The following is a 25,177-nucleotide window of genomic DNA, read 5'->3' as shown; positions in this document are numbered from 1 at the left end:
GGGCCTCGCAGACCGTTAAAGATCTATTTATTATCAGGTAGTAATATGACTAGTTTACTATCTTATTTTATTGCTGTGATAGAAAACTTATTCCGTTATTGTTCATTTACCTCAAGTTCGAATGAAAGAATAAAATGGCAGTTTGAATTTGCATATTGAACAGGTTCCACTTACGTGTACAGCAACCATAGAACAACTAATTAATGCTTTACAAAGTACATAGTGTTGCTCTCACAACCAATGGTAACAAATTGCAGTTTATTTCCTACTACAGCATAAACGTATTTTTTTTAATGCATGGATATTCTAGTATGCTGTACAGGTACTGCAGATCCTATTGCTCTATCACTCTATTCCTTACTTACTTCTAGCCTGAGGCTGCAATTGGCATGACAATATTGTCATTCCTTACACATAAAAATGTATCATTATTAGTATTGATAAATTGTGTAATACTGTTTGTATAGTGTATTCGTTTACTGATAAGTGAAGTGTAATCATTATGAGATCTACCAAATAATAATAATAATAATAATGTATTTGTCTTGGTTAATTCTGCTGTCTGAGACAGCTATCACAGATTAAACCATTATAAAAACACCCCTGTTCTTCCCCCTGTTCTTACATGAAGCTTCGCTGCAGCCTATCCTTATTTTTTCCCTACAACAAAATGCCTCGCACCTATAGGATAAGGGCTAGAGTTATATGAAAGCACATTTGGTTATATAAATATGCATCTTGATTCCAATTTGTGTAGTTTATAGTTGATGATGATGATGATCGATGCTTATTGATTCTGAATCTATACTATGTTTAATATTACTTATATCTTAAGTTTCGTGTAACTAAAAATGACAATGACTTCTCAGACTTATATTTCTGAATACGCAAACAGGGAACTTTTATATTCAACTCTAAATCACCCTTATAGTGTGCAATTCTAATGCGTAAGAACATTCTTGAACACTTTTTTTAAAAAAAATAAGCTGCTTGATGCTGAAATGTAAATCACTTTTTTCACAGTGTTTTATATTTGCTTTTTCCATATCATATTCCTTTCTTGCTAAAAAAAAAATAGTTTTTGAATACTTCCATTGACATTTAAACAACTCAAAGCTCTGTGACAAATGAGGGTTCCAATGTGACTGACCTTGCAAATTACAAAACTATTTTAACTTGTCTTCAAAATATTCTATGTGCAAGCGAAATACTGTCAGCAAAAACAGTTCATTTTTACCAGTAATCCCTACATTCATATGGAAATGACTGGACGCTATTTTTTGTTTCAAGATGGCAGAAGGGATTAAATGCAACTAAAATACAAATCTACATTTAAATTAAAATAGTAAAGTTTGCTGTTTAAGTAAAGTCCTGCAATTGTACTTGGAAGATAAATTAAATACACATTTTGTGATATTGTTGGAGGTCAGATAACAGTTTTTAAAGGTATAAAGAATATTGCTTTTCAGATTCATTTTACAGTAAAAAAAATCCCTTAAAACTGAATATACTGACCTACGTCTGTGCATTGTCTTATAAAACTAAACAAACTATACATGTGATACCACAATATTCCTGCATCAGTTTGACAGGAACCTCACATCACTACTCTGCCCACTGTTTGTGGACTCTACTCCTTCCATTGTTTAAATCAGTCTGCCTTTCTCCTTTCACCAGGATCCTGCCTCCATCAAGATCAGTGCACTTATCTTCCGAAATACTCCACACCGCTGTGAGCATTCAAACGATCTAATTGGCTGGAGTTTATGTTTGGATAACTGGCTTAGTTCTATGTCTGCTCACTTCAAATCGTCATCACAAAAGGAATTGTAGGTGGAAGCATGAAAACTGTCCTGTATATGTTCTTACAAGAAATCATTTTCATGCCTCAACAATTTATTAAGTTGGGGCAAAATAGTAATTCTCTTGGTTTCATGAGGCAATGGTACATGTTAAATTTTACTGGCTTAAGAAGGCTATTAATGTATTTAATTATGGTGGATACATTTTTGATTAATGTTAGCCCACCTCATCCTAATCTTTATCTCACTAAGTAATGTATTTGCATGTTTAAACTAAAAACAACATTTATTACACTTTCCCTGCATGGAAAAAGTTTGTAGACATATTCTATCAAAATATATTGCAAAACAGATTTTATATATAGTGGCACAGCAAAAGTATCATCCTATGACATTAAACTACTAATAATGTTTCAACATAAAGGAATTAAAAAATAGATTGGTAACACTAAATTAAAATAACAATTAGTAGCAACATCTATTTTCAATAGTACCTACTGTTTACAAGGATGGCCACATTTCCTTTGTCTCAGTTGCATTAGCAAGATATTTGTAACTGTTCTTTTTATGTTATACGTATATACATATATCTTTATATAGGAATCCAAAAAAAGAATAGTACATACACCCTGAGTGTAGAGGAATAGTGCAAAACAGAAGACCTGATAACAGATTAAGATGAGTCAAAATCGCAGCTGTGGGGGACTGTGTAAACCAAAAAAAAGGGAACCATTGCACTGCTAAACATATAGAATAATAATTAAAGTAATGAGAAAAGTAATATAATGAGAATATATATATATACACATATATATATATATATATATATATATATATATATATATATATATATATATATGTATATATATATATATATGTATATATATATATATATACACACAATTATACAATATATACAATTGAAGCCTTCAATTGATTACAGACAAACAAAATTTTATCTGTTTTCTTTGCACTTGTATACTTTGATTATTGTTATATATAAACCCCATGAGCTTTAAAATGTTATGTATTTATTTTTTGCTATCAAAATGTTGATTGCCAGCAATTGGTGAAAGTATCACAGCTGATGCGGGTGTGTATTTTAACCGGTGAGTACTTATAGGAGACACATGATTCACTTCCCATATTATCAGCTGTGATATGGTATACCAGACTATTTTCCTCTGAGACATTATCTTTGAATAATGAAATGCGTCAGATCCTCACGTACCTTGGGTCTTTTACTTTACATGTGAACATTTCTGTGAAGGTTTTATCATCAATTTTCTCCCTGCTAAAATCAGCTTCACTAAAGCGGGATAACCATGGCGGTGATTTCATATAAGGCGGTGTTTACAATAGTGTGCAACAGACTATAGGATTCCCTCATATTTGCTGTATACCTACTGGAGCCCTGCTCACCGGGATCTGGGATGAGACAGGACCCCACAGGACAGCTAATCATTGGATACTGTCAGTCTGCCTAAACACATTCACCTATACCCTCGAAGCTTCTCAGCTCGACATTGAAATATTGCTGCTTACCGTCGATTGTTTCAACTAGTGTGATTCAGCTGATTTCTCATCTCATTCATGATCTGCTATAAGCATATGGATTAGTAGTAAGTGGTTCCACTCATATTGTAAATAATTTTACTCTCAACACTAGGCCAAGATAAAACTACAATTTACATCTAATTTCAAGTCAAGACTTATGACATTTCTATTGGGATTTTTGTTATATGCAGGGTCCCAATGACTCATTTTTAATATTAAGTCAAGACCTATCATATCACTTATTGGATGTTTCACTACATGCAGAAGTCCAGTGATTCATGAATCATTAGAGGTTGTTTTGTTTATTTCCATTGGTTAATTATAAATTATTACTATTAATTTATTATTAACTATTAATTATTAAAGAATAATTCATTATTCTTAACATTTTTGGAGCCATCTTCAGCGCTGTTTTCCCTTTTTTTGCTTAGACTGCCTAATTTGTTTGAATATCGCCATTGGAGCTAACAGCGCAGCATGATTCAATCTCTCCAATCCATTTCAATAGATCAGAGTACAAGTGATTAGTTTTGCTCTATTGAATCAGACTGCACCATAGTCCTCCCGCACTGTAAACTACAGCCTCTGTAATCAGGAATATAGCGCAGTATGGCTCCTTTGTTGGCTATATTTTAAGTGTGCATCTATACCTTGGTTTGTATCAAGAACGAACTCACAGGGCTTTGTATACAAATGGATAAGGTGCAGCAGTCTTTATTCAGATATTTAGCTTAACTGACTCATCAATTAGCACCAATCCAAGATATTATTGTTGTTGCTGCTGTTCTTCTTCTTCTTCTTCTTATTATTATTATTATTATTATTATTATTATTATATCACCAGTATACTCTGAAGCACTTTACAATTAGAAACAAGGACAATAATAAAAAATACTTGGTATTAACAAACAGATAAAAAGATAAGCAGGCAGAGCTCTCAAGTTTATAATCTATAAGAAAAAGGCATACCTCAATTTAAATGTCATAGATTGCATATTGATCCAGCCAGATTACAGTGCATAAGAGTGCTTAGTGGGACTATGTGATCCAGTTACACAACACTGTAGGTCTGAGAGTCAGTAGGTTGTTTGAGTATAGAAACAGAGTAAATGTAAGATTTATGTTAACTGTGAGTTCTTGTAATTGGATAAAATAAGCTAATGAGGTCAAGAGGATAGTTTTGTGAATTTGATGAGCCAGAGAAGTAAGTTTTCAGGGAACATTTGAAGGTCTGGAAGCTAGGTGAAATGATTTGAACAAGGAAAGGAATTGCGGTGGGTTAAGCCCAAGAAAAGTTCTGTAATTGGGAATATGAGCAAATAATTTTTGGTGCTGAGAGGTGCAGATCTCTGGCATAGTAAGGAAATCAAGTTGAGAGATATTTTGAGACAATTGAAAAGATGTAGCGTAAAGACCTTCAATGTAGGGACTGACAGGCATATTTAATAACAATGCACGTAGCCCAATTGTAATGTAAACTGTAGGAACCAGGTTTTTCAATTTGTTTAATGTATTCTTTCCCCAATTTTCAGTTGTAAATATGTAATTCACACTTGCGTAACATTTTGGCAAATGGAAATGGAGAAGTGGAATAAGGGGGAAAATTAGTCTAATGCTTGAGGGACAATGTCAAGTTATAGCAGATCGGTATTACTCAGTAAGACAAAGTCCAGATCCTGTACTTAATACATCGTAAGTGTTTATTGTAAAACATTTGCAATGGCAAATCAGGAAAACAGTCAAAGATTAAAGCAAATATTAACTTCTCTTTCTAAGTTAGAAAAAAAATGAATATATTTTATTAATCATGATAATCAATCTGTTGCAAGTTAAAAATGAATAGAGCTAATGTCTGCCTTGTTACTGCAAGCTGCAGTGCCATTTTCACAATTTTAAATAAGTTTAATTACACAATATGGCATGAGAATGGAGTTGTTTTTGTAATACTTAACACAAACTGGAAAATCATTTCTAAAAGCTTGTATTTTTCTAAGTGACATATCAAAAGATGGTAAGAATGGGAAGACAATTGCATGCAAATTAGAGTCCTAAAATTAATATTTTGCACATTCAATAGCCATTCTAAGATACAGGTACCATAAAAATAATTGTACGAACAGATGGTTTAATTAAAGATAATACTTGATTATATCCAACCACTTTATCAAATAAAACTTATTCCTCAATGTTCTTTTATTAGCAGTGAGTGCAATAAAGCTAAAAGGTATTTTTTCACAATTCCTTCTTGACATTTTTGCACAGATGGTATAAATTAAATCAGAATTAAATTACAAAAAAACCAACATCTGTAAAATTATTAAAGCAAATCCTTGGTCTATAATCTATATAATAAAATGTGGGTTTATTTTTGGTACACGCCAATTAAGACTTTGTGTTTCGCTTAATGTTTTTATATATAAATGTAGAAATAAACTAATACTGCTCATACAAATATTTCTTCAGCCCTGGACATGTTTTTTGTTGATCTCTCAATACAAATTTTTTGTTTTTATACTAAATCTGCTAGAAGATGTCTTTTATACATTTTACTTAAGCAATATACAATTCTTATAAGACCATTTATTTTAAATAAATTTAATTTGTTGTGATTTAAAAATGATAGTACACAATAGGACATGACAATTTTTATGATGTACGAAATTATCTTGATTATAATCCTTATCAATATACTGTATATTTTTTATATACAAATACATACATGTCTAAAATGCACTGGACAGCTTGATAGACACATAGAATTTGATGGCAATTAAGAGCCACTTGGCCCATCTAGTCTACCCATTTCTTAACCTGTGGTAACCTCCAACCCTATTTGAACTTTAGTTCTTTGTAACAATATCCTTATGTCTATCCCAATCATTTTTAAATAGCTCTATTGTATTAGCATTAACCATCTCTGATGGGAGGCTTTTACACTTATTTGTTACTCTTTCTGTGAAGTAATGTTTCCTCAAATTTCCTCTGAACCAGCTTCCTTCCAGTGTCAGTCCTCATGCTCTAATACTTCTCTTTGTAGAATGTTTTCCTCCTGTACCTTGTTAAAACCCTTAATATATCATGTGCTCCAGTTCCATTCTATAGTCCTTACTATACATCTTGATCTTTTAGTGTTTGGGTAAGTTTTGTGATGTAGACCATACACCATTTTAGTTGCCTTTCTTTACACAGTCTTTAATGTATTTATATCCGTCAGGAGATATGGCCTCAAGAACTGAACACAGTATACTAGATGAGACCGTACAAATGACCTATACAGTGACATTATTACTTCTTTCTTTCTGCTACTGATTTCTCTCCCTATGTAACCAAACATCTGATTTGCCCTACTCATTGCTTTGTTACATTGCTACCTGCCTTTAGGTCACCTGAAATAGTGACTCCTAGATCCCTTTCCTCTTGGAGATGCAGAGTCAGTTTCAGAAAATTATCTTGACGGCTGGTGTTTTGTTTAATATTATTGGCAGCAATTTTGGATTCTGAGACACTAATAAATATATATATATATATATATATATATATATATACACAAGTTAACCTGTGCATGATACTCATGCATTCTAGTCAAGAGTTTGAGCCCTCAACTGGTAAATTTAGCCTTTACTACCCCTCCCACGGGGGGAAGGGAGGATGATGGAAGTTAACTGACTTCACTATTATAATTTTTTTGTCAAATAATGTCAGTATACCAAATTTCAGGTTAATTGGATGAGAGCTTTCTGAGAAAATAGTTTTTTTCCACACACACACACACACATACACACGCACACACACACACACACACACACACTATATATAAGCCGCTAGGCTTATATATATTAGATATTCTGAACTATTAAAGTCCAAATTAGGACTTCAGCATGGAACAAGTTTGGGTTCCAGAAGCTGTACCCTGCTAATTAGCATCTTTAACTGACTTTGAGCAACAGTATTAACTTGTTTACTGAAGAAGATAACATTAAAATAGAATACAATGAAAACTGAAATGTGTCTCATTGAATGTAATGTGCTGACCTTTTTCTGACATAAAGTCTTACCTTTATGTGTGGTCATACTGAAGTCCTAGTCATCATTGCTTAGTCTGTTGGAAGGATAATTAAGAAAAACCATGGTTACCATGAATATTCAAAATCGTGTTTAAAAGGACATCAATTATTTTCAATGTAAAGCAATTTGTGTAACTGATTTTATGTAGTTAAATATAGGACAGAGGAGCAGGAACTGATTAAAACCAATAACAAAAGTGTTATCTTTAGTGTAACTTGCACTAGACCATTCAAAAATCATTGCGAATTGGTAGTAATGGGTTCTGCCCTTTACATATTTTTGAATATGTTAGTAAACATCCTCAGTTGTAGTGAACTATACAATATGATTCTTTAATGGAATGTTTTCACAGTGATGAATATGTAGTATAATAATTTGCATAATTTTTATCTTCATTAGTGAAGCTTTTGTAGACATTTGTCTCATGATGCTAGTTTTCCATCACTTTGTCTTGCATACCAGGTTGTCAAACTAATTTAGGTTATGATGGAAATACATTTCTTATTTAACGATCTGCAGTGAACTCTATACTTTTATCAGAGCCAAAAGGGTGTTTTTAGTAACATTTTGGAATACATATTTATTATATTTATACTATAAAAATTAAAGTAGGAAACAATTAACCTTGAATGAGTTTGTCCTTTATACATTTCACATAAACATTACAACAGCATAACTGTGGACCTCAGTTCTCACAATATATGTACTAAAGAACTGCTACTTTTACAAACCTATTAATGTTTCCCAGATACTCAGGGCAGTGCCGTAACTAGACATTTCAGTGCCCTGGGCGAGACAGGGCACCGGCGCCCCCATCAAAGTGGGAGTGACATTTGCCAAGTGGGTGTGGCCAACCTAACGTGGGGGTGTGGCTAGCACTTTACGGAAAGAATTCTGCTACACATATTTGCAAATGTATGATATATATATCTATCAGAGTCGGATTTACACCTCATGGGGCCCTAGGAAAGATATTGGTTTGCGCCCCCCCTTCACACACACACAGTGGCCCCTCACACACACAATATATATATATATATATATATATATATATATATATATCTACTATATAAAAGCCTAGTGGCGTGTGTCTGTGTGTGGGAAAAAAAAAAACAAGCTGCAGCGCCACCTGCTGGGCGGAGTTATACACTGACCTACTAAATTCTTAGTGTGTGGAAAAAAACTCAGAAAGGGCTGAAATTTGGTATACTAAGATGTTTTTAATTTGTTAATTTAATTTGTTAATTGTTAAAAGTGTTTAAAAAGATTTTAAAAAAATATATATAGATATTTCTTGAAGGAGAAGTGACAGTTGGGAGTGGTTGGTGGTTGCCGGGGGTGACAGTGTGGAGTGGTTGGTGGTTGCCGGGGGTGACAGAGCTAGAGGAGTGTGATACTCAGGACCGCTGAGAGAGATCCCTGTGTCTGGATAGACATCTGGATAGATGTGGCGATAAAGATGAAGGATGAGGTGATGGAGAAAAATGATGAGGTGGTGACATGTGGACAAAACCACGTTAAAAAAGGGCGCTTGCGTCAGGAAGTAAAGCTCTTCCCCTGAGGAGGCCTGGCCTAGCCCCAAATGCATGACAAGAACCTTTTTAAGACCTTAAGTAGCTTGATTTGACTAGAATGCATGAGTATAATGCACGGGTTAATTTGTGTATATATATATATATATATATATATATATACACACACATGGGCAGATTGGGAACTTAAAGTGGCCCTGAAATTTTTTTTATTGATGTGGGCGGGTCCAAATCAACTGTGGGTGGGACCAACACAAAAGTAGGCGGGGTTTAGAACTACTGAAATTCAGTTGTTGTAACATTTAGGAAAACCTGAATGTGATGACTTAAGACACAGTGGGGCATATTCAATTGTCCGGTTCCCACGGCGCATTAAAACTATTTCCGTTATTAAGGTAAGAGTTAGCTGGATTTCAGCTCGCGGCTCAGGGAGCTGCGAGCTGAAATCCAGTGAGAAAACTACCGTAATAATGGTTTTTCCGCGCACTATTACCGTAATAACGGTAATAATGTGCGGACCACGAGATTTTCGGCGTTTCCGCCGACAATTGAATATGCCCCAGTGAGTCAATTCTAAAGCAAAGCAGGGAAAAAGCTGCCTGTCCTGTGCTATAAAAATACATGAATCCTTTAACTTTGCCTACTAACACATTCTTCCAAAATTCTCTTCGTAGAAACATGTCTATAACTATTACAAAAACTTGCTGTAACTATTACAAAACTTGTTGGCAGAATCGTATTTGATCAGTCTGCCACAGCAGCATATGAGCACCTCACTGCACTGTTCAGCGATACATAATGCAATACAGCTGCAATATACCATGTCTAGCGAAGATCACTCTTCTCCACAAGGATTTTTTTTATAGTTCACCAGCAGCCTAATGCTGCTGGCAAACAGAGAAAGTGCTATGCGCATAGCGTTTTAACCCCGGGGGGATTCCCTTTGAAAAAGATAATGACAGATAACACCATCGTGAGGTGACATTACCTTAATAAATTGGATAGCTTTGAAGTCCCCATATTGGTATATGGTGTCTGCATTATATGAGGTTTGGGGTTGATTCCTTCATAAATTATGCAATGGCCATCTTACAGGGATAGCTGCTGTTTTCTCCATTTTTATGTCTGAATGCACTTTAGTAAATATACCCTTAAGCTTGTTGGTATTAGACATTTTGTGGAAATAAATACATAGCACTGACCAAAAGGCAAAAATGCTCCTCTTTTACCTTGTGTGGTGACAGCACACGTGAGAGATAATAGCACATTGGTCCAGGCCTTAGAACTTTATATAACACCAGGAACTTTTCTGTTATAAATAAAGCACAAGCAGTGTAGATATTCACTAATGGATGCTTACACCTGCCGGCTGCTTGGCACAGTTTGACATTGTAGCATTACAACTTAACAACATTTTTAAGCCAGGATTTCAGAATCTAAATTATTTACCTTTTGTGTTCCTCCTTTCGAGCAGCTGGGAATGTGTTCCAGCAAAATTATCCCTACCACAAAAACACCAATCGCAGACAGAATTTATAGAAAGAAAAGTGTATATTATTAACCTACATTACTGCCTCGATGGGCATCTGCAACATCTCTTGGCGAGTCACACAGAGGAGGGAGGGAGGAGACCAGCCACCACACTAGCCCCTCCCCCCTCTCGTGGCACCCGACCCCCCTCTCCCGCGAATCGCGCCCCCCCCCCCCGCACAAGTCAAGTGGGGGGGTGGGTTCCGCGAGTCGGGGGAGGGGCCACAGAGGGGAGGGTAACGGGCAGCTGCTGCGTCCCCTCGGGCTTGCGCCCTGGGCGACGGCACCGCTCGCACCACCCTAGTTATGGCTCTGACTCAGGGCGCTGAGAATATCCTGTTACTTTGGGATAGGATAAGTTTACCTTGTGGTTGTAAATGTGTCATTATATAGCTTTGATGTACATGGTAAACCTATATGTTAATCCCATAGTCCTGCTGAAAAGTTGTAATATATTCACAAGTGCAGTGGTATTCTTCATGCATGGAGATTGCAAATATTATCATGTGCATGTACATTACGATGTTGCTATGTGTGTCATTTATTGTCACTGTGAGTAAATGTGGTCAGGTGGGTTATTAAAAATTCAGATTGGCTGTAGGGAGGCTTTAGGGAAAAGGTTTTGCAGGAAGTCCATATATGTCAATTACTTTCCCTCCCTGCTCTCCTAGAATGAAAGCTGAGAACAGCCGTTGCTTTATTTACATGGAAAAAAGATTAAAAGGGGTTAGCCCTGTGTGTTCTTCTCTGGAGACTGAACTTGAAGTCTACTTGTAATCTTCTACCAGATATTGATGTTCCTGACTATGTGCTACTCTGGGATTCTGGTGGTGGAGTTATGGCTTCTACCAGATTCTATTTTAATACTATTTTTCTGGACATCTGATCTGTGCTATTATCCTGCAAATATCCTTTGCTGCTGCCTCCATTGGGTAAACCTGTGACTTTGATAACCTGGGGGAGGAAACAGGAATAGTGAGACTGGATATCAGGTTCCTACCACACTGGAATAGGGTAAACCGACTGATTGGCTGAGATCTCAAGATGGAGATAACATTACCTGTGAAGGAAGAAATAACTTTACTTGTGACGATTTATAATTCAGAGTGTGGGTAAGGGTCAGGACGGAGTAAGGGTTGATGACTCACCTGGCTATTGTCAATGTGTTATTCTACACAGTTAATTACTGTATTGCACTGTATCCTGATATTGTGTAATAAATATACCTTTGTATTTTCCCATTTGTCCTTGTCTGTGAACCTTATGTGTCAGGATTGTATTTTGAGCTCTGGCTCTAATATTCTGGTATTTTGACAGAGTTTAAACCCTCTCATGAACAGTGAAATCCTCTGATTGTAAATCGTTCCAACCACAAATACTCAGATCTTCTCGGCTTATTGGCACAGAATCACCGTATGTATGGTGTGGATTCACTATGTAAAGAACAGTGCACAGAAACTGCAATAGACATAAGGAAAACTGATCACTATGCCAGCATACTTCTTATTCACACAATATTGTGATTTAACAGTCAGTGTAGCAGGAAAGCTGTATGCACATACAAGCATATTCATGTTTACTGCAATTTCAGTGTTCACTGTATGTGATCAGCACAGTCAAACCACACTGCATGAACAGCACACATCACATCCAGATGTTAATAAGATGAGACCTAAAAACAGAAATGGCTTCACTGTCCTAAGAAACCTTTAAATATAAATATGTTATTGTTAAATACATTGTGATTGCAATTCTATTTTATACAACTCAATATATTTAAAATCTCCATTTTTCTGATGAAGTGCAAAATATAATTAGCGAGGCAAAATAATTTAAGCATATTTAATTATCTGCAAAGCACATTTTGTCCAAACTCAGAAATGAATGCACTTTGCATTTTTAATCTCTTCTTATCTGTGTACATGTAGCTTTGTACAAGGCATAAGCCCTGTAATAGCTTCTTTCTTTTAAATAGCAAAATAAAGGCTACAGCTAAAAGTTATGTTACTCTGCATTATGAATTACAAAGAACATTCTATAAAGATGTCAAAAAGGGGAGTAATTTATCTAGACAGAATTATTTTTTTCATATGCATGCCATACAAAAGTAGACTATTGAAGACTATTAATACTTAAGACTTGACTTTACTGGACTTAACTTAGTAGCTAAAAAGTTTATTATTATTAAGATTTTTTATTATTATTGGTATTATTAGTCTTATTATTGTTATTATAATTATTATTAATAATAACAACAACAACAACAACAACAACAATATATAACAAAATCAAATATCTTATAGGATCACTAAAACGTTATGTTGTGCTACAAGAAATATTAAGAAATATATCTCCAACACAGTAATGATTTTTAAGCTACACTAATTGTAGGAGAAGCATTTGTGTAAACTTGCTAAATTCATGAATTTATGTTATATAAATCAGACCTACACATTAATCAGCTATCTTAACAGACATTATACAGTAGATTATCAGACCTTTGTATATAGTGATAAGTAGGGGTATTACGGGGCTAGTAGTTCAATGAGGAGACAGGAAGCTAGAGACAGAAGGGGTACTGTCACAGTGCAGCCCAGCCTCTATGCTTTGCTTCTATACACATCATGGCAGATGAACGAGATACTGTTTCAATATATATATATATATATATATATATATATATATGTTCACCATAACAGTGGTGCAATGAGGATATAGTAATCATCATCATCATCATCATTTATTTATATAGCGCCAACATATTCCGTAGCGCTTTACAATTGGGGACAAACATAATAAACTAATAAACAAACTGGGTAAAACAGACAAAGAGGTGAGAAGGCCCTGCTCGCAAGCTTAAAATCTATGGGACAATGGGAGATTGACACATGAGGTTAAGTCTACATTTTGCATTTTGGCCCAGCCAGACTGCAAAGGTAAAAGTGACTCATTAGCTAAATGAACCCGTCACACAACAATGTTGGTCAGGGGGTAGTTGTCTTGTGTGAAATTGTGTAACAGGCTAAAGGTAGCGAGGTTAAGAGGGTGGCTGAGGAATATTATAAGCTTGTCTGAAGAGGTAGGTTTTCAGAGAATGCTTGAAAGCTTGTAGACCAGAGGAGAGTCTTACTGTGCGAGGGAGAGAATTCCATAGAGTGGGTGCAGCCCGAAAAAAGTCCTGTAACCAGGAATGGGAGGATGTAATGAGGGTGGATGAGAGACGCAGATCTTGTGTAGAACGGAGTTGCCGAGTTGGGAGATATTTTGAGACAAGAGAGATGTAGTATGTTGGTGCAGCTTTGTTGATGGCCTTGTAGGTTAGTAAAAGTATTTTATATTGGATTCGGTACAAAACAGGCAGCCAGTGTATAGATATACAGAGTGATTCAACAGAGGAAGAACGATTTGCAAGGAAAATCAGTCTTTCCGCAGCGTGCACAATAGATTGTAGAGGTTTGAGTCTGTTTTTGGGAAGACCAGTAAGGAGGGAATTGCAATAGTCAATGCAGGAGATGATGAGTGCATGAATTAAGGTTTTTGCAGTGTCTTGCGTGAGATATGTGCGAATTCTGGAAATGTTCTTTAGATGTATGTAGCAGGATTTAGTAATCACAGTAACCACATATAGCACTGTAGCAGGTGATCCTCTATATTGGTAATATATTAAATCCTCACAATTGGTACTGCTATATTAAAAACTCTATTTCAGATGCTATTCATACTATCCATTTTAGTCTTTAGATGCTTAAGTTGAAGTCTGAATTCTGCTATGGTTATATATACGTTTTTATGTCCACAAGATTACTTTCCTTTCTGGATCAACGTGCATTTAAACTCTGATTTTAGTCATTAAACAGAAATTGATTGAGGCATTCTAACATCCAACAAAGGTAAATCATTGATATACCTGTATGTACTGAAAATTATAAAAAAAAGATATAAGAATATATAATTTAATTGGCAAAATGTCTACACTCTTTGAGAATTAATTCTCAGAGATTGTAGACAGAGAGTGTATTTCAATTTTGACTTCCGATTTACATGAAAAATGAAATCTCCCAAAAATAAACGACATTTATATTGGCGTATAACATTTTTTACAAATATATTTTTGTGCAGTACATATATGTTTATACTAGAAAAGGTAACTTTTATACACCTTAACTATATGCACAAACATCAATAGAAACAGTACAATGAATACATATTATTACATATATCTAGTATTTTCTTTTGTTTCATATATTTATAGAAAATTATTGTTCCCTATCCTTGTACATTATCTTATTATTGCTTCTTACACTGCTTCCTCATTTCACACTGTGAAGAACAAATCTTGAGGTCTACCAGAAGGAGGAATGAGATATTAATAATAAAAAACATATTCTGAACATTGTATCCTCTTAGATGAAGCCACTGTTATCGCCTCTGCTGGGACATAGTGGAGCATGGAAAGGTTATGACAGTTACAACAATAATGTCTACTAATTTAAGCAACACTTTCTAAATAAAAGAAACCTGATTATACAGTAGATTTGACAAAGCTAGTTATATTGAATTTTTGCTGCTAAATGCATTTTTGAAGAGTGCTGAACCTGTTTCCGCATACAGGGGTTAAATAATTCTCATTTTAGAAACTATTTCTCTCTCAGCACGGAAAATCAGGCTCTACAAGGGAAAAAAAACATCTGCAAACTGGCAATCAGTTGACAAAACTCTCTTCTTCTACAGTTATTTTGGAAATAGCTCTTTGGATCATAATGAGTTTCAGCATATATAGAAAAAGAAGCAACTGCAGCCAGCACTCACGGAGGTATTGGTGTGACAGCTAGACAGATGCAGCATGACCTTTCTCCAATAGGTGTTTTGTATTGAGTGCAAAGTCTAATCAAATGAATTCTATCATGGTACTTGAATGCTTACTGGAATCTGTTCTCAATTTTGAATAATGCATTGCTAGCTGTTTCTTTAAAATAAAACAGAAGCCAATTCAAAATGACTCGTGTTCCATGTTCAATTTACTAATTAAAAGACCTAGTGGGGAAAACATTTCCCTTCTCTGGATTTCTTAAACTCTGGAAATAAAAAAGAAATAAATGTATCTTCTTTTCAGTATAAAAATTTGAATAGGAACTTTATTAACATGATTAAAATGGCGAATTTACCACGTTGATTTCCTTTGTGCTTCATATAACACACAGCTTAGTCTTATTTATGAGTAGCTGCCACTGGTTCAGTGGTAAAGAGATTGTTGTTGAGTAGTTTCATCCATAGTTTCACACATATGTTGCGCAATTATACTGTTAAAGACTACGATCCAGACAGTTACCAAAAAAAGCAATAATATGTTCAACTAATCACAACTGGGACATAAACAATTACTATTTTTATCAACACTTAAAAAATCCTATCAAACACAGTAACGATCAGCAGTAGCTTAAATTAAAAGTAAGGTGAGATATCGATGGCCCAAGACTACTCTGATATCACTCCTGTAGTGCAATAAAACACTAGGGGCCTGAGTCATTAAGGAGAGCAAAGCATAAACAAGGAGTAACATTTGCACCTGGGAAAAACCATGTTGCATTGCAGGGGGAGGTAAATTTAAAATGTGGGGACAGATTTATAGTTGGGGTAGGGCATGTCCTAGATCAACTTTAAATTTCAGTGTAGTAATAAAGCTATTAAGTATTTGTGTGCTAGATGAAAAAACAGCCAGTATTTAACTTTTGCGCAAAATAATAAACTACTTTGCACCCCTTGTATTGTAACATGGTTTGTCCTAGAGAACATTTACCCATTTTTTGCCTTAATGACTCAGGCCCTAGTTGTTCCTGGAAGAGATAATGTGACTTACATTGTTATTGTGTAATGTAATTTATTTATCGTCTCTATATTACACAGTGCTGTACAGAAAATATTTATCAATGCACATCATTCCCTGCCCCAGTTTGTTTTTGGACCGTGGGCCTCATTTAGAGTCGGACACAAAGTCCATTTTAGGCGCATCGTCCACAAAACCACTATCACGCGTGTGCAGCAAGCACCTGCTGTTCTGCTGTATCTTGGATGCAATTTACACTTGCAACAGCTTGTGGCTTACTATGAGGAAAAGGGCGGAACGCAGAATTGTGAAGGCGTGAACTTGTATAATATAGACACAGGAGGTGTGACCCTGTAAGTAAATCCTGGACGCAGTAAGGCGCAGATGCAACACATGTTAAGAAAGGGCTAAAAATGAGCGGCAGGAATTAGGTGGCGCAAGTAGTTAGCTAGCTGAATGAACTGCTCGAATCTCGGTAGGGTATTTTGAGTGGGATGTAACTGGGGTTGCATGCCACTCACATTGTGTCCGACTCTAAATGAGGATCTGTAAGAGTAAACTCAAGTACCGAGAGGAAACCCATACAAATTTCAAACATATAGGGCTCTGGTTGTCCTAACCAATAGTCCACTATGTTGCCCCTGAAACAAACTTGGAGTTAAAGTTTAATGTAGTCCACAAATTGTTTCCCTCGGTTGTCCTGTGTTCAGGTTTTCCATGGAACAAGAACAATTAAATCCTTCGCAAAACATGAAATTAGCGGTTCCATATGGAATATCACAAATGGCTCATATAATTTTCTCTATTCTACACTATGAGCAAACTTAGTTGAGTCTGCCCATTTTATGATTATTCTCTGTCATATTTTTAGGACTCTAGCACCTGCTGATTCCTAATCCGTAATATTTCACTCTCCCAATGATGTTATATCCACCTCTTGACACTAAGCCATGCTTCCAATCTACTGTATTTTGAAAGGATTATTTAGGACAGATAATAGTACTTTGGAGTATTATTTAAACAGACAAAGAGAATGGCAATTTCCTGAATGATACACTCTGCAAATAGACCTTGTAGCACCTTAATAGAAATAGATAGTTTACTAAAATAAACATATTCTTTCACACTTACCTAATTAAAAAAAATGGTTACAAAGTATTTAAAGAAATGAAAGGCCACATTTCTAAAGGGGTACTGATTCTGTTTTGGGAAGATAAATTAGATCAATAGTAACTTCCTCAAATTATATTGGTGTCATCCCATGAGGCAGCCAATGGATCCTTGTAGGACCCTGTAGTTTTTGTGGTTCTGTAAGTAATAGTATTGACCCATTTGGCATAATTACTGATGAGTACTGGCTCAGCTGTGCCACACAAAATTAAGGATATTAATGCGGTTAATCTTGATGAAGCTCACTTTGAGCTATTGAAAACTGCGGGTAATCAAGGAAGGGGAGGCTACCACAAGTTTACCTACACAAGGCTGAGCTGACTGTCATTTCATGTTTTTGAGGAGCAGTGCTTGCTAAGGACAGTCTGTGTATTGAGTGCTAAACTGTTCTGACAGAGTGACTATGGTGGTCAGTCTTTTCTGTGGTGGGTATTTTAAATAAGAACAAAGAGAGCTTCCAAGCATTAAGGCATTCATCTCCTCAACAGTCCTAATTGCAACATTTTACTCTGATGCCATGTTAACGTAATGCATAAATAACCAAAATAAAAGAAAATCATGATGTTATGAACAAGAAGAAATTGGATTTAATAAGTCAGTGTCACATGTTTAGGCTGATCTACTGTCCATTTTTAAGCTGAAAATGGCCAGTGTATCAGCTGAAACATAGCAGCATTAAATTATTTAACCAGGGTGGTCATGTCACCATTCTTTTGGACCATTTACCAAAAATCTTTTGGCAAAAAAGAGGGGAAATTATCCCAAACATCCCATTAAGAAACAAAGCTGAATTAGTAGCAAGCAAAATGGTATTTAATAGAGTTCCAATTTGCTTGTTTTGCAGGACGGAAAACCCAACTAACCCTTATCCCTCTTTACATCCTAGTCCTCTATCTAATAAATAGATTCATCCTCACATATGTCCCTGGTTATGAAACATAATTATAGATGTCATCCAGATGGGTGTGGGATGCTGAATTCAGTTATTTACCCCCTTCATTATTGATTACATAGAGAACGATCTGGTATCCGGGTAGTAGAGAGTGCAATACATAAGAAGCACTATTCTATACTTAGTGGCATTTTATGAAATTTTATGTGTAAGAGTAGAGCTGTCTTTGCAGCACAAAATAAAACAAAGTGCTGCAGTACTTAGGCAGAGATGATGGGAAAATTAGGTGACATAAGTCAAAATCCATCCATCCGTGGTGCCATTCTATCCCAGAGTATACATAATAAATTTTTAGGCCAGTTAGGTCAAAAAACTACCTACTTAGCTGTCAGAAGGTGTCACGAACACGCTCCCAGCTGCCGTGACTTTGGGGTGTTTGCTGTATGAGGTCACACACGATTTCAGCCCGCAGTCTCTCTCACCTATCACACAGGTTCTAGACCTACGGAATCGCCCCCAAACACAGCGCTCTCACACCCCCCAGACACTTCAAGGTTCAGCCACCACCTATTGGGTACGGTCAATAGGACCCAAATATACTGTCCCACGCTGGCACACAGGCTTCTAGTTATCCACAAACTAACAAGACCCACACCAGCACACGCAGGGTTAACTCTTCACACCTCCAGATTGTTACACAAATGTAAATACAAGCACACACAGCTTGTTAATAAAATGTATCAACAAATCACACACAGGGTAACCTGGATGAGCAATCTCTTCTAAACAGGCTATGGATTCTTTAGAGTATCAAGGACGCAACTTATTAAATTTTAGATTAAATATACAGAAAGTACAGGGCATACAGATAATGAAAATAATGAATAAAGATTTGACATGCAAATAAAAAATTGCAAACAGTTATAAAACAAATGGGATGAAAGTACAGAGCATTACTTACAAATAATAATCTGTATGCCTGGGGCAGGCAGGGAAGATGGACAGTCCTTCAATTAGATAGATTCCCCAAGAAGCTGAGAGTTTTTCCCCTCAGAACACAGATTTTTAAGCAAACTCAAATGGGACGGCATTCACAGGGGCAGTGTGAATGCTAATGTGGGGGCGGAAATGTCCCCTGAGTGGCATCCAGATTTCCCAAAATATGAAAAATGAATTAATTTCCTTTCAAGTTCACATTTCTATATACCGGCATAAAGACCATAGGGGTTTTATACAAGAGTCTCCAAGATCCTCACCTAGCCGTCTGGCTCTCCAATTTACACCTAGGGGTTAGTTTGTGTTCATAACCCTATTGAAAGGAAGTCAATTAGCTAGGGAAATACAGGATCAAATGGATGTGATCTGCATATCTTAAGCTGGTCTCTGCACAAAGGGTTTACCTAATTCAGTTACCTCCTCCTGGGCTCATTTGGTCACACATTTATCTGAGTTGAAGATCAGTTTAAGTTAGGTATTCATGCAAAGATTTATTTTGGGTCCTAACATCCAATATTCTATTTCAGCATATCAGATTTATGCTCTCATCCTGACAGAAGGGATTGCTCAGACATCACAATGTCAAAGCAGGAGTGGGGTCAGCCATGCTGCATCTACAGTATTTCCTCATTTTTCCCAAGCCCAAATGGGTCTAGGAGAGGTTGTGATTGTGTCTGTGTAGGATGCACGCTTAAGTCAAGGGGCCGACGTGGGACACACTTGACTTGACTTGGGGGCTGATGTGTATTGCACACCCTGCAGCCATGATGGATATGCCACTGCCTATACTGCCCTGCTAGTTACAGTGCAGGCACATTTTATTTCCCTTTCTGTGCCCAAGAAAAAAAAGGAGGTTTGTCTTTGATTAACTTCTTTAAAATGTGTAAAGTGACATCCTTCACAGCCCTGGATATGCACAGTTGTCACATAAACCCAGTCCTAGTTTCTCAGAATTACTAGCAGTGCCAGGCTGCCCCTTATATCCATCTTCTGCATCAATGAAGAGTCGGTTTCAGGCGTATGTGTGTGGGTGTGGGTGTATGTATTTACATTAAATCAGTTACATACCAAAAAGGTTAAATCCTCTGTAGGTATGTACAGAAAAACATAGAAATATGAGATGATGGATGGAGCAATTGTTTGAGAACATTTTCGACAACAAGATGTTATTCACCACAGAAGATTGCTTTGTATGATGCCTTTAGTGTCATTCTTTGGGAGCAGGCAGAGTGTAGTGTTGGTTGTAATGTTATCATTTTATAGTGGCAAGGTTTTCATTGAAATCTTATTGAGGATGAATGTTCAATCAACCAACATTTTTCTGCCCTGTCTATGATTCACTCTGACTGCATTGCAGTATTTACAGTAAATTATAGCAAATATTCAAATTCAAAATATATTTTTCATTACATCAGTGATGAATTCATGTGTGGATATGTAATTTTATTACGTATTCATATTCAATGGGATAACATTCCTATAAAATATACAACTTTACTTAAAAAAAATAATATGTTACTTCTTAAGCATAACCTCATCTCAGACTTCACAGACTTTCTCCCAGTGACTTTGTCTCATCTCCCGGGTTTGTTCTCATTCTCATTCTCCTGTTTTTCACCCTAGTCCATATTGTACTGTATTCATTGTTCTCGGCTTCCTTTGTAGGCCTTATTTTTATTTTTATTCCACTTGTATTTCTTTATTTATTTCTTTATTTATTATATTTTTATATTTATTTTCTCCATTCTTTATTTTTATTTTTCACTCTCTATTTTTATTGCATTTACTGTACTTATTTTTATTTTTCGCTCTCTGTTTTTATTGCATTTACTGTATTTATCTCTATTTGCATTTCTTATTTACTTATTTACTGTATTTAATTATTTCTATTTGCTTCTCTTATTTACTGTATTTAATTATAATTTAATTATTTCTATTTGCATTTCTTAATCTATTCCAACAGCATTTTATTTCTCCCTTGGTACTCCTCTGCTCTCCGTCTATTGGCCTTTCTTGTCTCTTTGTTCCCCGTTCACGCCTCTCTGTCTCATTTAACACGGCTTGCCTTGCCTAGCCTCTTTGCCACACCTCTCCCCACCGTCATTGTCATTGTTGGCTATTACTTTATTTAACTCACTTATCTCATTTCCTCTTGTCTACCTTCTGACTCCCCCTGTACATTGTCATTGTTGGCTATTACTTTATTTAACTCACTTATCTCAATTCCTCTTGTCTACCCCTGTCCTCCTCTCCCGCCCCTCTGCTTCAGACGATTCTTCGGTCCCCCCCTACTTCTTCCACTCCTCCCCCACCCCTCCCTCACCTCACCATGCCTCCCTGTTCACTTGCCATACCCATACGCTCACCTCGCCCAACTTCACGCTCCTGTCCCCGCACTCCCACGCGCACCGCTAACCTTGCCAACCTTATCCCCATCTCCCCTCTCCCCTCCCTCCCTTTCTCCTGTGCCCTCTGGAATGCTAGATCCGTCCGCAACAAACTCCCCTCTATCCATGACCTCTTCTTATCTAACTCTCTTAACCTTCTTGCCATTACCGAAACCTGGCTCACCGATTCCGACACTGCCTCCCCTGCCACTCTCCCCTATGGCGGCCTCTCCTTCACCCACTCCGCCAGACCTGGAGACCGCCCAGGCGGAGGAGTGGGCATTCTCCTATCCTCCACCTGTACTTTCAGACTCATTCCTCCTGAACCCTCCCTCTCCTTCTCCTCTTTTGAAGTCCACTCTATCCGTCTCTTCTACCCCATCCATCTCCGAGTCTCTGTCATATACCGCCCCCCTGGGCCCTCCTCCCTTTTCCTTGACAACTTTGCTGCCTGGCTCCCACACCACCTCTCCTATGACATCCCCTCCATTATCCTTGGCGACTTCAATATCCCTATTGACAATCCCACCGACCCTGCTTCCGTCAAACTCCTTGCCCTTTCTTCCTCCCTTGGCCTCTCCCAATGGACCTCCTCTTATACCCACTGCCTTGGTCACTCCCTTGACCTTGTCTTCTCCCACCGTTGCAGTCTGTCCGACTTCTCTATCTCCCCCTTTCCACTCTCGGACCACCATCTCCTCTCATTCTCTCTCTCCTCTACTCCTGCACCCCTCCCCCCACCCAAATCTACCCGGCCCAGGCGCGATCTCGACACCCTTGATCCTGCTATTCTATCCTCTTCTCTCGAAACTCTCCTCTCTCCCCTTTCCATCCTGTCCTGCCCTAATCAGGCGGCCTCCCTCTATAACCAAACCCTCTCCTCCGCCCTTGATGCGGTTGCCCCTGCCCAGCCCATCCACCTTCACTGCTCCAATCCCCAACCCTGGCACTCCAAACTTACCCGTTTCCTCCAAAAATGCTCTGGTACTTCCGAACGCCACTGGAGAAAATCTCGCTCCCTGGCTGATTTCCTCCACTTCAAGTTTATCCTCTCCTCCTACAGCTCTGCTCTCTCGCTCGCTAAGCAATCCTTCTTTAAATCCCTCATATCCTCCCAGTCCTCCAACCCCCGCCGCCTCTTCGCTACCTTTAACACTCTCCTGTCTCCCCCACCTCCCCCCCTCCCTTCCTCCTTATCTGCCACTGACTTCACCTCCTTTTTCTCCTCTAAAATCGCGGCCATCAGACTTGAAATCTCCTCCTCCACCCACTCTTCCACCACCCCCCCTCTCGCCCTTCCTCCCCCCTCCACTCTCCCCCCCTCTCCCCCCAGCCACCAACTCCTTCTCTCCTTCCGCCCCACCTCGGGTGAGGAAGTCCACTCTCTCATTTCTTCTTCCCCCCCTTCTACCTGCCCCCAGGACCCCATCCCTTCTCACCTTCTTCGCTCCCTTTCCACCTCCACCTGCTTCCACCTCGCTCACCTCTTTAATCTGTCCCTCTCCAACGGCATCTTCCCCTCCGCCTTTAAACATGCTCTCGTCTCACCCATTCTCAAGAAACCCAATCTTGACCCCACCTCACTCTCTAATTACCGCCCCATTTCCCTTCTTCCATTTGCCTCCAAAATACTCGAGAGACTTGTCTGCAACCGTCTCTCCACCTACCTCTCTGAACACTCCCTCCTTGACCCTCTCCAATCAGGCTTCCGCCCCCTCCATTCCACTGAAACTGCCCTGTCTCAAGTTACGAACGATCTCCTCTCGGCTAAAGCCATGGGCCACTACTCCCTCCTGATTCTCCTCGACCTCTCAGCGGCCTTTGACACCATTGACCACCCCCTCCTGCTTCACACCCTTCAGTCCATTGGCCTCTCCGGTACCGTCCTCTCCTGGTTCACCTCTTACCTTGCCGACCGTTCCTTCTCTGTTTCCACCTCTGATTCTCTCTCCCCTTCTTCCTCCCTTCCATTCGGGGTCCCTCAGGGCTCTGTCCTTGGACCCTTACTATTCTCACTATACACCTCTTCTCTGGGTGCACTCATCAGCTCCTTCGGCCTCAAGTACCACCTTTATGCTGATGACACTCAACTCTACCTTTCCTCTCCTGATCTCTCTCCCTCCCTTCTTTGCAGGGTATCCGCATGCCTCTCTGCCATCTCCTCCTGGATGTCCTCTAGATTTCTTAAACTCAATCTTGCTAAAACTGAACTCATTGTCTTTCCTCCCTCTCGTACCTCCTTCCCCTCTGACCTCTCCATCACTGTTGACAACTCATCTATCTCCCCTGTTCCCCAACTCCGCTGCCTAGGTGTCATCCTCGACTCCTCTCTCTCCTTTGCCCCTCACATTCACTCTCTCGCCAAATCCTGCCGTTTCCAGCTTCGCAACATTGCCTGCATTCGGCCATTCCTCTCCCAGGATGCCACCAAATCTCTCGTCCACTCTCTGATTATCTCCCGCTTGGACTACTGCAACCTTCTCCTTATCGGCCTCCCCCTCTCTCATCTCGCTCCCCTTAGATCTGTACTTAACGCCGCTGCTAGGCTTATTTTCCTCTCTCGCCATTCCACCTCTGTATCCCCACTCTACCAAGCCCTTCACTGGCTCCCCTTCCCCTACAGAATCCTTTTCAAGCTCCTCACTCTGACTTACAAGGCCCTCGCCAACTCCACTGCTCCCTACATCTCTAACCTTATCTCTATTCACACTCCCTCCCGCTCACTGCGATCGTCCAACGATTGTCGCCTCTCTTCCCCTCTGATTACCTCCTCTCACGCACGTATCCAAGACTTCTCCCGCGCCGCTCTCCTCCATTGGAACAAGCTCCTCCGCTCCATCAGAACTTCCCTTAATCTGTCCTCTTTCAAACGAACATTAAAAACCCACCTTTTCCTTAAAGCCTTCCATGCCTAAACTCCCACCGTTCAGCTACCTCTCTTTCTCATCCCTTCTTCCCTTCTCCCCCTTCCTCCCGTCTCTCCGTCTCATCCATGTGTCTGTCTGTCTTCCCCTCCCTTTAGATTGTTCGCTCCTTTGAGCAGGGCTCTCCTACCTTCTGTTTCCATCACTTTTAACTGCGCTCTCCAGCTACTCAACTCACCTCCTCTCAGTCCCTCTGCCCTCTGTCTCCTCTCGCTTCTCTCCGCTCCCCTCAGTGACTCTCAACCTGTCATCCGTGCCCACCCTCTTGGGCCATAGTTACCTGCCTGTACTCACTTTTCCCCTCCCTCCCTCTCTTTCTTGCTGTGCCTGAGCCCCCAGAGTTATAGTGCTTACTGTTACTTGTACTGTGCTGTTTCACCTTGTACTGTGCCATTGTTTGTCCTTGTACGGCGCTACGGATACTTTGTGGCGCCCTATAAATAAAAATTAATAATAATAATAATAAGCACCATTAGGTCTGTGCTTCCATCTATAACA

At 38.5% G+C, this 25,177-nt stretch overlaps 1 protein-coding gene across 6 annotated transcripts in view; it reads right to left on the bottom strand.

Annotated features, from left to right (window-relative positions):
• LINGO2 (leucine rich repeat and Ig domain containing 2) overlaps positions 1-25,177 on the bottom strand; it is a 1,158,257-nt gene that overhangs the window by 629,966 nt on the left and 503,114 nt on the right. For 4 of the 6 annotated variants that reach the window (XM_075209906.1, XM_075209916.1, XM_075209922.1 and 1 more), the window contains exon 4: positions 7,415-7,458. The exons of the other annotated variants lie outside the window; for them this stretch is intronic. The gene's annotated coding sequence lies outside the window, so the exon portion shown is untranslated. The remainder of the gene's footprint in view (positions 1-7,414; positions 7,459-25,177) is intronic. 6 annotated transcript variants of the gene reach the window in all.

Source organism: Mixophyes fleayi, chromosome 1 (genome assembly GCF_038048845.1).
Source record: "Mixophyes fleayi isolate aMixFle1 chromosome 1, aMixFle1.hap1, whole genome shotgun sequence".
Taxonomy (NCBI): Eukaryota; Metazoa; Chordata; class Amphibia; order Anura; family Limnodynastidae; genus Mixophyes; species Mixophyes fleayi.
The sequence above is the reverse complement of the archived record's forward strand: the minus strand, read 5'-3'. Positions and strand labels throughout refer to the sequence as shown.